Below are 12994 nucleotides of genomic sequence, written 5' to 3' on the forward strand. Positions count from 1 at the left end.
TTCTGTATTAAGAATGCCTTGCAGGATTCTAGGACCCCAGGATTATATCTTTTATAATGGCACTGCTGCTCATTTTCCTTTGGACATAATTTTCTTTGGGCCAAATTAATTTTCCTTTATGTAAAAATGTTTTAAGCATAGATTTTCTATATCTTAAAAAACAAAACAAAACAAAACACTTATTTGAATGACTAGTTTTACAGTTGCTAAAGCAAACCCCAAATATTCAAACTTGTGGGAGGAAAAATATTTATTTTTTTTTTTTTATGGAGGAAAGCACATCAACGTAGACTTCTAAAGGTCTGGGATTGCCATTGTTTAAATTCCTTGATTTCCATAAAAATTAAACATGTTTTCGCTCATTTTGCTTGCTTCTCATGTCCTTCCAAAGGTTTTACAATGTAGTTTCATTTTGTTATTTTTCAGATCCAAAGACAAATGTTTGCTTTGTGTTTTATTCTAGTTCCTTATTTGAGAGACTCATAAGGACTCCATTGTTCAAATTTGCATGCTTCATAAAAACACATACTTGAGTAAATTATACTTACAAAGCTTAGCATTTGCTGACATCTCTCATTAATTACACTAATTTATAGGTTATAAAAAGGCTACAGGGAAGACACAGGACTGTCTCTAAGGAAGGTTTGTGATAGGAAAACTTGTGCAATATAATCCTTCTCCCTAAACTCCACGATTTAATCATAAGTGAAAATTGGTCAAAAGAACATTAAGGGTAGTTTTTATTTTCGATGAATCTTGCTGGAAAGGGAATATATTCATTCATTGTTCAAATGTTTACTGAGCATCTACTACACCAGTCTCGGTGCCCTGTCCACATATGCAGCTGAAGCGTGGGTGAGAAAAGCAGGGGATTCCTTTGGTACCGGAGGGAGATCCATGCAGGCTGACCCCAAGTTCTCCACCCTTCGAGGTACTGCCTACCAACCGACTCAAGGACCTATTTCTCCTCAGATTGCCCTTGTCTCTGAGCCACGACCTAGCCAGCTGTTTCCCTGAGTCCCTGGACACCACACAGACCTCCTGGAGTGGGGATGGAGCTATTCATCACCATTCACCACTGCCCTGGGGACAGATTTGTTTTGTTTCCAGATGGTCAGCAAGTTTTGAAATAGTGATCTGCAGAAGAGCCATTTTAATCTCTGTGATTTAAAAAAAAAAATTTTTTTTTTAAACAGAACATAGGAAAAGTGGCCCAGGTGTGTTTGTTCCACCCATCTATAGTTGAAACTTCATACACTTCGCAGAAAGCGCCAGGGTTATGTAAAGAATAAGGGCAGGGAAGTGAATTGTTTAGGTGACGAGAAGCCAGACAGGCCTCGGCTTTGCAACCATGTCCAGTGGGCCCAGCATGTCTAAGGTATTTCTCACTTAAAGAAGCACATAATGGTGTTTTCCATCTGTGATAAGAAGGGACTACTGGAGTTCCAGCTTCCTTGATATTTCACTGAGTTTGACTTTGTTAAAAAACAAATATATCACATTTCATATAAAAGAAAATATGGATTATAGGAAACAAGGCATATCTTGAAAGATCTCACTACCAGACACCTAGAAATGCTAGAAATATATATATATATATATATATATATATATATGACAAAAGCCCCCATTTAAATGCATAGTTGAGCTCACAAAAGTAACAGAAATCCCCAAGGAAAACCAGAGCAGAGCCTTAAACCAGCATGAAATGTACAGCTGAACTCAGCCAGAGGGCTGGCTCTTAGGAGTCCTTTGAAAGCCAGAAAAAGAGATCCCAGGCTGTATCAGGTAGGTAGGTGAGCCAAGGACCCTCAAAGTGTTGCATCTTCATTGAGAGAGTAGACCAGTTACCTACAGAGACTGAGGACAAGATGAAGCAAGCATGTTGGATTCAGCATAATACCAGGTATGTGCTTTTCTGGATTTATCATTTAAATTTACCCTACCTGTGTGGTCCAGGAACCAGCCCCCTCAACCCCAAGTCAAAAAATAACAAAGCAGTCCTGGGTTGGAAGGGCCTGGGGACACTTGACAGGGCCTATGCAAATCTTCAAAGGGATGTACCCTCAACCCCAAGCAGAGATAACCAGATCAGCGATGTGAATGTAGAAAAAAGCTAATAGATGCGTCCCAGTCCAAATTAAACAACTGTGCACTGTCTTCTTTTTTCTGGGAAAAGAACATTGCTTTCCTACCTAAGTTAATGTGGCCTTAAATACCGTGGGGAAAACAATAAAATTCTAACTGATCCCCTGGAAACTAATCGGGAAGGACAGGATGGGACCACTAAGTGCTCAGGAGAAAGGGAAACAAAGTAGGGCTGCTGTTGCTTTGTAATAACGAACTGGAGGTCAGGACCCTGACGGCATTACTGATTTCCTGGGAAGGCCCAGAGAATGGATTCAGAGCAGCTGTCCCATGGAGACTGTAATGATCGGCGTTAGTGACTGAGCTTTACAGGCTGGCAGAACCATAACTGTAACAAAGGCGTCTTTAGAGCCAGTCATTTGAATAAATGCAGACAAAACTGATGGTTAGTGTTAACTGCTATTTAAGTGCATTTTGTCCTGGCAACAGTGTCGGGTGCTCAGTTGACTGCTTCTAATTTATGTTGTCACTATGCTTCTGGCTCACACAGGGGAGAAGCCAAAGTCAGATTGTGTCTAAGTCAGCAGCAAGCCAGAGCTGACAAGACCAGGAGGTGAGTCAGGTCTCGTGGCAGATGGAAGGTCACACTCTAAGACGTGGACCTTGAGTCTGTCACGACAGATCCTTGCTCTGCAAGGATGCAACATGGGAAGGACGTGCAGGCAGAAAGGACCAAGTGCAAGGCTAAGGGGGCAGAGTTAAAGGAAAGCAGGAGCGGCCCCGGTCATCCTGAGCCAAGGGCACAGGTGCAATGAGGGGAAATCTACCCAGAAACGAAGAGGAACGTCTCAGGATCTGGGAAAGGCAACGGATCCTCACAAAATGCAGGTCACAAATATCTGGTCACCCCAGGAAAAGGGCCTCATCTCTTACTTGGTGATACAGTGAGGATTGTGGCTAAGAGACTAGTAGTCTGGGTGGTTTCTTGGAGCAAGGTACTATCAGAACAAGGTACACAGCACTCAAATGTTTCCTAACGTGTTAGTAGAAATTCTGTGTCTTTGTAAGTAAGAACTTGAATAAAATATTTTTAAATCCTTTAATGAAAGAATGTAAAGCTAAAACAATTGCTTTAAAAAAAAAAAAGCTTCTGTTAAAGACTAAAAAGGCGATGTGACATTCACACCATCCAAGATTGTCTTTGACAGATTGTTCCAGTACACTTTTCTTTTTGTTTGTCTTTTTAGATTAGTTAGTAAACAGGAATTATTAGCATTTTTATACAGTACTTAAGCATCACTGTAAATGTTTTCATAATTTATTATCTAACCACTTAATTTTCAGTTTAGTTAAAGGAAATGAAAACATTCTAATTGAGTTTTCCTAAGTATTGGGTGAACATAGCTAGAAAGAGCTGCTGAATATGATTATAAAATTTGGTTTGAAAAGAAATATACCTCTGTAGGCGGGTAGAAAATAAAAGTCTGTACTTCAATCTGAACAGAAAACTTTCCACAGCAGTAAGTGTAGCAGCCATTCCGCAGGGTCTCAGAGCAGGTGATTATATTTGTGGACATGTGGGAAAATCTCTCCTATATGGGAATGAAAACACTGCCACACACTGTCGACTACTGGATACGTTTCACTGAAGAACTCACCAGTGCCTGCTAGTCAAGTCACTAGAGGTTTCTTTTGGTTCCAGAATATATTATAAAGTGCTACCGTACGAACGCATGGCAACAACTATTTAAGTAGGATGCACTGTAAATAGTAGGCTTATTTCTTAAACCACCACCGCCATCAATAACCACTATTTCTTTATTCTGTTCATATGAAGTTCATTTTGGATTTTAACCATACAAAAATATTAAATATTCACTGATTGTGCACATCTGAACTTGTGTTACTCTGGACTTAGTTTGGCTGAAACAGAAATAGAGTCAAAGTGATTATGCAGAATGTGCAGATCGAAGTTAATCAGAAAAAAAAACAGCCTCTCAAAGGCAAGGGCATTCCAGAGCTGCACCAGCAAAAGCACAAGGATCCTGGTACCTGCCCTGACCCGACATCACTGAATCAGTCACAGCCGCCTAGGCACCAAGGATTACAATGCTCCAACCCCATCAACTGTCCTGACTTACCCTTTTCCAGAGACACCACAAATGCTAAGAAATCTGCCACAAGCATCTACACCTTGTTCTGGAATTCTTCCAGGACTGCCTTCTACCTACCCATCCTGTTACTCTTCCCTCCATGGCTTGTTTCCCAGCCCCTGCTGACACCCAGTTTTCACTCCATAGGAAGAGGCTCCAGTTTTGTTCTGTTAAATAGGCTTTGAAACTGCCACTCGTTCAGGGTGTCACTTTCAGAATCTTCCTGTCTGCTTCTTGCACCCAAACCATGAGAAAGAGGAGTCATTCCTGAATCCCAGGCTCAACGCCTGGAGAGAGTCTCAAATGCCCCGAGCTGGGGAAGGAACTGGACAACGAGAAGCCAACGAAAATAACTGCATTCAGCAAACAACCTGGATCCTTTCCAACTAACCCAAACCCCACCCTTTATTTCCTGCACCATTGCTACTTGTATTCAGCTCCTGACTTCCTGAAGTTTGTCTGCCTTTTCTATTCCCAAACTTACCCTTTAAGCTTGACAGATTCAATTTCCCTGGGTTTAAACCTCAAAATCATAGAATACACGTAAAGGTACTCTTCTACATCATTAGGCTTCTAACTACTAAGAAACACCCCATCAACCACAGCCTGATCTTTCCTGTTTTATTTAGCATTCATTCCTCCACTGCCACCACTCTGTTTCTCCCCCTCTTATCAATCACCCTCCCCCCGCCCCACACACACAATTACAGGAGGCACAGGACAAGGGCACTGGCAATCTCACCATCCTCTGCATTCACCAGTCCTCACCCGCAGCACCGTGCTCAGTTAAGATTTTAATAGGTGTTTTAACAAACTGGAGAATGAAGGAAAGTCTAAAAACTGCCCTATGAGGACCAGTTGAAAGAACTAGAAAGGTTTAGCTAGAAAACAGGCCTCTTTAGATCTTTCGATTGTTATAAGTCCTTAGTAATTTGACTATTCCAGATTGATTTTAATGGTTCTCAATAATTTGATAACAAGTGTTTGCTGTGGTAGCCGACTTATTGGTATTCAGTTCCCTGTCTTTTTTTTAAAGGGGGATTTTACTTTAAGCTATCCATTTTCTAAAACTACATAAATGAATTATTTGGGGAAAAAAAGGCCGACTACTACATTGAAGATTTCATGGAGCTACCGCTTCCAATCATCTGATCACTTCAGATGGGCTAATGATGTTAGATAAGACCTCTTTATCAGCAATGCATTGCATCCCACAGCCCTGATTTCCATATTCAACAAAACCCCTCTTTGCATAGATACGGTGTAAAAACAGAACATTTGGTACAGAGGCCAGAGTGCCATCGAAGGTAATTATTGAGGCAGTCAAGTTCTTTTATGCCAGAAAAAATAAGATGCTGGGGATCTTAGGGAATTTCAGAACCTGATTTCAAAAGGATCATACAGGGAGGAAATAGAATTTAGCATGGTGGACTACTCTACAGCATATATTTGTAAGTACGAGATTCTATAAAATAGTTGATGAATACAATAATGTTCGCTTGATATAAATGACTAGTGGATGTTTATTTCAAAAGCAGAAGCGTTAGCAGGTTTCTTCTAAGGAAAACAAAGAAACGAACTAGTAAACACACATTTGTGTGGCCTAGGCTTTGAATACTCAAAACTTAAAAGTCACTCACATATAAACGAAGCTTCTAAATTGAGCAGTAAAGGAAATATTACAGTTTTAGAGTAGAGTATGGTCTTTCACTTTATGTGTTTTTTGTGTGCATGTGTGTATATAGGTTTAGATAAAGATACATTATAAAATCAGGAACTTCAGAATTGTTTGTTTCAAAAATTACGCATTACCAATGATTAGTTCCATCATTTAATTAGCTGTACTGATTTCAAGTGTAGGTTGTTAGACAGTTTCTATGAAGTATTAACTTGATTTTATGAAATTTCTTCATTCTTTAATGTTATGCCTAAGCACAACTATTGCACAAATTACTTGTTTTTCACTTTTATTTTTTTAAGTTATTTATTTTTAAATTTATTCATTTTATTTGTTTATTTTTGGCTGCATTGGGTCTTCATTGCTGCACACGGGCTTTCTCTAGTTGCGGTGAGAGGGGGCTACTCTTCCTTGCGGTGGCTTCTCTTGTTACAGAGCACAGGCTCCAGGCACACGGGCTTCAACAGTTGTGGCTCGTGGGCTCTAGAGCACAGGCTCAGCAGTTGTGGTGCACGGGCTTAGTTGCTCTGCGGCATGTGGGATCCTCCCGGACCAGGGCTCGAACCCGTGTCCCCTGCATTGGCAGGCAGACTCCCAACCACTGTGCCACAGGGAAGCCCAAATTACTTGTTTTTTAAAAGGCAAGAATTTTGTGTGCTATGACAGACAAAATCTCACTAAAATAAAAAATTTTTCTAGGTTTTTCTAAATCTTATGTGACATGTCACATTATAAAATAAACACATTCAAATGACAACATTACATCTGAACAGACTATCAATTGCCTACCAGGATAATAGAACATTTAAATATATCAAAAGGCTCTATTTAAGAAAATTTATTTATTTTCATATCACTTTGAGAAAGATTTCATTTAAACGTTAGAAGAAACTTGAATCTATTCCTGGCATATTATATATCTAACTCAATTAATAACTAATGCATTTATAACCACTCTAAGAATTGGCTTGCATAGATAAAATATATTCTTTCTTTAAAGTAATCAGGAAAAAACATTGGAGGTAAAATCATACAAATGCCTAAACTTGTTCCAAATATTCTATGCTTAGATAGTAACAGTGCATACTAGTTTTACCACGAGGATATTGAAAAATAAAAAAGCTAGGTAAATTAATACATAATATTAAATAAGATAAAATATTTAAAGAAAAAGCAATGGAAAATACAAATAAAAAGTATAGGAATTTTTATGATATCAATGCATGAAACTAATAAAATTCTAAATAAGGAGTTAATAAATCAAAAATGTAGATAACCATAATCCAGCACTTACAAAGTGGAAAAAATATTTGCTTAAAATGTAAGGCAGGGTATTTATAGAAATCTTTGCCAAATATGCATTCTCCAGGAAGCACACAATAATTTTTTGTTTGTTTTTGTAATTATTTTATTTTTAGGTCAATGGAATTTTTCCACATATCATACCACCAATATGAGAAAAAAATGATTATTGTTGATGTGAAGCTTGGTGAGTTTCTCCAATTTAAATCAATTCTATATCTTATCAGTTTAAGTCATTCTTTCACAGGAAACTCTTTTCTTGCCAAAACAGAATTGTAGTTCTGTGCAATATTTGAGGCTCATTCATATTTTTACCAGTAAATGACCATGTGTACTCTAATTTGAAAGGTATAATTTCACTGCAAGTGTTCTTAATTGGATTTAACTATAAGCAAAATAAATATGAGTTTATCAACAGGAATTTTAATCAAATTCTAGTTGTGAAGAACTATACTTTAATTTTTTTTTAGAATTTACTCCTTTTGGAATCACCAAAAATATTTCTTAAAAGTTTGCAATTGTAAATATGAAAGTGTTTCACTCTGTCCCTCTATATTTTGGTAACTGTAGATATGGATGCACTACTTAATGATAAATATTGTTGAAGGCAGGACTGCAGACATTTCCTTTTAAACCACTAGCTATTTTGGAAGTTCTTTGTCCTCACACTGTGAATTATATTTTCTTCATTTTGTCAGATGAAATTCCAAAGGCTGCCTTTTCTCTTCTCCTTTTAAAGGTATGAGAATTTTAATTTCTATTACTTTGTCTGCTTTCCATCTTCCAGAATTCGTTTGGAATATTGTGTTTCCTGTCTCGTTTAATCAGCCTTTTCCTTCATGTTTAAGCCTTATACATCCCTTTACTATAATTTTAGCAGTGTCAGTTGGAAGAAGTAATAAACTCAGGAGTTCAATCTGTTCTATTACCAGAAACTGGGTTAAATAATTGTGCATTTATCTCTTGGTTTCAACGTTGGAGGCATTATGAGGACATTGGGAGTGTTCTGTGATATTCCAGCAAAGGGGAGGTGCATAGTGATAGTGAATCCAGCAGTAACTGAAAGAGGGTATGCAGGTGTGCAAGGGACGTGAGGTCCCAGGAATCTCAGAAGATGAGCAGCAGGGCTCCGGTCACTGGGACAGCAACCAACCAGTTCCATTTCTCAATGGACTAGAAAACCAGAAAACTTCATAAAACAAGACTATTTTGTGATCTAATTTTTCTACGTAGAATACATCTTGTACCCAATTCTGTCACTAAGTATTAACTTAATTGTTGATGCTTTTATGCCATTATATTGGCATTCCATAATTTAATAGATCTGTGAATGTTTGACTTAGAATACAACAACATGTAAGTAACTACTTATACATGAATATCAAATAGCATTTGCACATAACAGCAGGAAATTTATACTCTAGTAAAAGTCAAGTCAGAAATATAAATAACTTTATTTTTATATATTTGTATATATTTTTGTATATATATATATATACTTATATATATGTATATATATACAAGTATATATATGTTTATACTCCACTCCTTTTCCAACTAATGAGCCACCTGGGCCAGAGAACCTCCCTCTGCATCAGTCATGTAGCTGAGCACAGGGCTGCTACTCGTCTATATGGAGCCTTTGCTGGAATTTAAAAAGGCAGCCTTTCCACCACATGGATGAAACCCCACTTGGGGGCCACAGCCTGGAAAGGGAAGTGTGGGTGGATCTCAACCCTTCTCTCCTCCAGACCAGGCATCCGGGTTGCGGGACAGCCTGCATGATTGTACATAAGGGGAAGCTCTGGCTGGGCTGTCCTCTCGTCCCTTCCCCTCTACCCCTCAAGCTTGCCAGGGCTCTTCTGGCCAAACAAATCCTTCCTGGCGGCCCCATCCCTTCGGTAGGGTACACATGCCACATGTGTCTGAAGCTCTGCAGCAGACCTAGCTAATTATAAAGCTGGAACCTCAGCTACTAACATAATACGTGAACAACAGAAAAATAGGAACACAAGAGCAAACGCAAACGAAGGAAGGAGGATTTGCAGGGTGTGCTGACACACTGAAGAATGAAGAAGATTAATTGGAAGAACTTGAGGTCTGAGCTGAACTTTAAAAAGAGGAAGGAATGCAGTCTGACAGAACGTGTGCTTCCTGTACATACATTAGAGCTTAGGAAATACTTCCTGAGGGACAGAGTGTAAGAAGCTGAAGGAGGACTGATCAGATTAACTGGAACAGAAAGTTTTCGCACACATGCATTTTTCTAATATTTACAGTTCCATTTTAGAGAAGAGGAAATTAGGAAACTGAGAGGTTTTTTTTTTTTTTTTTTGCGATACGCAGGCCTCTCACTGTTGTGGCCTCTCCCGTTGCGGAGCACAGGCTCCGGACGTGTAGGCTCAGTGGCCATGGCTCACGGGCCCAGCCGCTCCGCGGCATGTGGGATCTTCCCGGACCGGGGCACGAACCCATGTCCCCTGCATCGGCAGGCAGACTCTCAACCACTGCGCCACCAGGGAAGCCTGGGAACTGAGAGTTTAATTAATATGCCCAAGTTCACACAGCTAGTAAGAGCCTGAACTCAAGCATATGTCTGTTTGGCTTCAGAGCCCAGGACTATTTTAATCCACCCTGTCACCTCTCAGGAACTGCGGGACTCCCCAAAACTCTAGTGCACCCAGAAATTACTTTACCTTTGCTGTGCTGCCGACCTCCGTGGCTGGTGCACACTAAGACTCTTCTGCTTTTGTCAAACAGGTGCATTGAATTTATAAAAGAAAATATGTTGACTTATAAACAGACATGAACTTTAGATACAAAGATCACCAATGTGTGCACATAGATCTAGTAGATCAAGTGAGGAGACGATGAGATATAAAAACGATTGTTAGGGCTTCCCTGGTGGCGCAGTGGTTGAGAGTCTGCCTGCCGATGCAGGGGACACGGGTTCATGCCCCGGTCCGGGAAGATCCCACATGCCATGGAGCGGCTGGGCCCATGAGCCATGGCCGCTGAGCCTGTGCTCCGCAACGGGAGAGGCCACAACAGTGAGAGGCCCGTGTACCGCAAAAAAAAAAAAAACAACAAAAAAAAAACCCACACAAACGATTGTTAAAGTAAAGCCTGGGGGACAAGTCCAGGCCCAGGAGAAGACAGAGATGACCAGCGACACTGACAGAAATGACACATGAAAGAAAGAAGTTCTCTACCATCCTCCTACTCAGAAGATAAGCAGAGAGCCATCGGGTATAATCCGCATCTTAGAGGTGATTACAGAGATGAGGAATCTTGAAACTTGAGGGTGCAATTACACACAGGATCAGTTAAGGACAGCCAATCGCTGTAACAGTTTTCTCAGCCTCGATTATTTCAGTGTTAATCAACTTCAGTCAGATTTGTCCTTCTAGAAAAAGACTTATTTTCATCACACTGTTATTGAAAGACCTCAGTGAAGTATCCCTACCAACAGGGTAGAGACCAGCATTGAAGGCCGTCCAGAATCTACCTGCACAAACACATTCCCTAGAATAAACTCTCCCTTTTAGTTAAACTAGTGTGAATCTAGAATAAACTCTCCCTTCTGCTTAAACTACAGTGAATCTATATTTGCACTCAAGAGTCCTAATTTTGTTCCATCCTGTAGATGTATTTAGCTTCCTGTCCCTTGGTTCTCCGCACAGCAAACACCCACACAGAAAATGAAGTCCAGCAGACCACAGCACCCATAAGTGCTATCCCCAAACCTGCAAATATACTTAGACCCACACCTGTGCCTTCCCTGCCCCTTCCAATTACAAGGGGACAGTAACTTCCTCCTATGCTTCCACGAGGACATCTCCGAAGTCCAACGCCCCCCTTTTGAATCCCACCTCCTCCTTAGTCTTCAGAAACCTGAAATTCTACTGATTTTCCCTCCTTCTCCTATGTCTTCACCCTCTGTCCACGGCTACCACGGCCAACTTCAGGCTGAATCACTCGCAGTGTAGACTTTATGAACGATGTCCCCAGAGAGGTGCAGGCCAGGTCTCCATTTCCTCTTAGTTTTTGCTGCTTGTTTCCGTCCTCCCCACTCCACTAAAACCACTCTCGCCGGGGTTAGAGATGACCTTCTTGTTAACAAATCGGAGGGATGTTTTCAGTCCTTTGCTCTCTTAATCTCTACCCAGGTCCTGACACTGAATTAGCCATTTTTTTTCCTTTTGATAACTCCTCCCTTGGGTTTCTGTCATAGCATAGTATTCTGATTTTCCTCCTGCAGGGCCCTCTTTCTCAGTCTCTCTCTTAAACATGTGTGTTCATTCATCTGTCCTGAGCCACCCGCTTGTCTTGTTTTATACTGTCTCCTGGACCATCTCATCTTTTCTTTTGGCTTCTCTTATATGTTTTATGAAAACTGCCCATGTTTACCTTGAGGTTGAATCTCTTCTACCTGAACTTGGTTCCTCTCCTTCTCCCACCGGGTAGAGTCAATACCTCAACACGTTCGGATAGTTCCTCCGCTGAAACATCTGAAATCTATCCCCTTCCCAACACTGCTACTGCGACCTTCCACTCCGAAGCTTGTAACATCGCTCACCTGGACTCCTGCAGTCACCTCCTAACTGGTCTCCCTCATTCCACCCTGGCCGCCCTACAATCCATTCTGCTGCAAAACCAGTTTCAAATGTTAACACGTCTATTCCATGTTTTCAAACCTTCAATGACTTTTCAGCTTCTTACTGTGAAACTGATGGTGTGTAAGGCCCATCGTGCTTGGCTTCTGCCTCCACCCTTAGGACTTCATCTCCCACCACGTTCTTGCTGCAGTGAACACTCTGGAGCCCTTCTCTCCGAGCTCTCTCCCTGCCATACTCTGGACTCATGTAGTGACCACATTCCTTTCATTTCCTCAACGAGGACTCGACCCATTGCCTCCTGACCTGGGCCCAGGCTGCCTCTCGCCTTCACTCAGCACATCCCTGCACACTGTGTAGTTCTAGCTCAGCGACTGCTTTACTGGGATGCCTTCTCTAACCACCCCCGGGTCCGGTTAGGTTCTCCTCCCATGTGTACTCACGGGCCCCTGTACTTCCTGTTGCAAAGCCCCCACCACGTGAATTTTCACTGCTTGTTAGTGAGGATGGGAAGAGGAAAGGCAGGACCTAGGTAGACCCCCGGCAGCCAGAACCTGGTACATAACAAGTGTTCAACAGATGTTTCCCATGAACCAGTAAAGACTGATATAAAACTCACTCTTTATCCTGAATAACTCACTGCAGATAAGTGTGAATATACATTTAGCAAAGCATTTCCGGCTCTCATTGTGAAGTGTGGATTTAATCATTTTTAACAAATGTTTGACGTTTTTTTTTCTCAAAGTCCTGAGTTAAAAACCTTCTATGCCATACATGGTCGATAAAGCCTGGGCTGACTAACCTCTACCTGAATTTTAAAGTCAAAGTTACACTGACCAGAGAGGGGAAAGCCAGGTAAGCAACACTCCACTCAGAATCCGCCTTTAAAAAGGCTTATTTTTTTATTTGGCTGTTTACACTATTTTGTTTGGCTAATTACAAAGAGGCCAATTCTTGTTCAGTATATCGAGAGATCTTTCTATAAATAAGAGTTATCCAAAGTGGGAAGACTTGGGAGTTGGTGAATTCATTGCTGGGAGCCCCTACCTGGAAAGTTTTTCAGAGAGCTGTATGTTTTGAAAGCTGTTATTAGAGAACGGGTGGGCCAGATGAGTTCTAAAGTCACAACTCAAAGCACCTATATTCCTGTAAAATAT

The sequence above is a fragment of the Mesoplodon mirus genome (assembly GCF_964341445.2).
Source record: "Mesoplodon mirus genome assembly, chromosome: 3".
In the NCBI taxonomy this organism is placed as follows: domain Eukaryota; kingdom Metazoa; phylum Chordata; class Mammalia; order Artiodactyla; family Ziphiidae; genus Mesoplodon; species Mesoplodon mirus.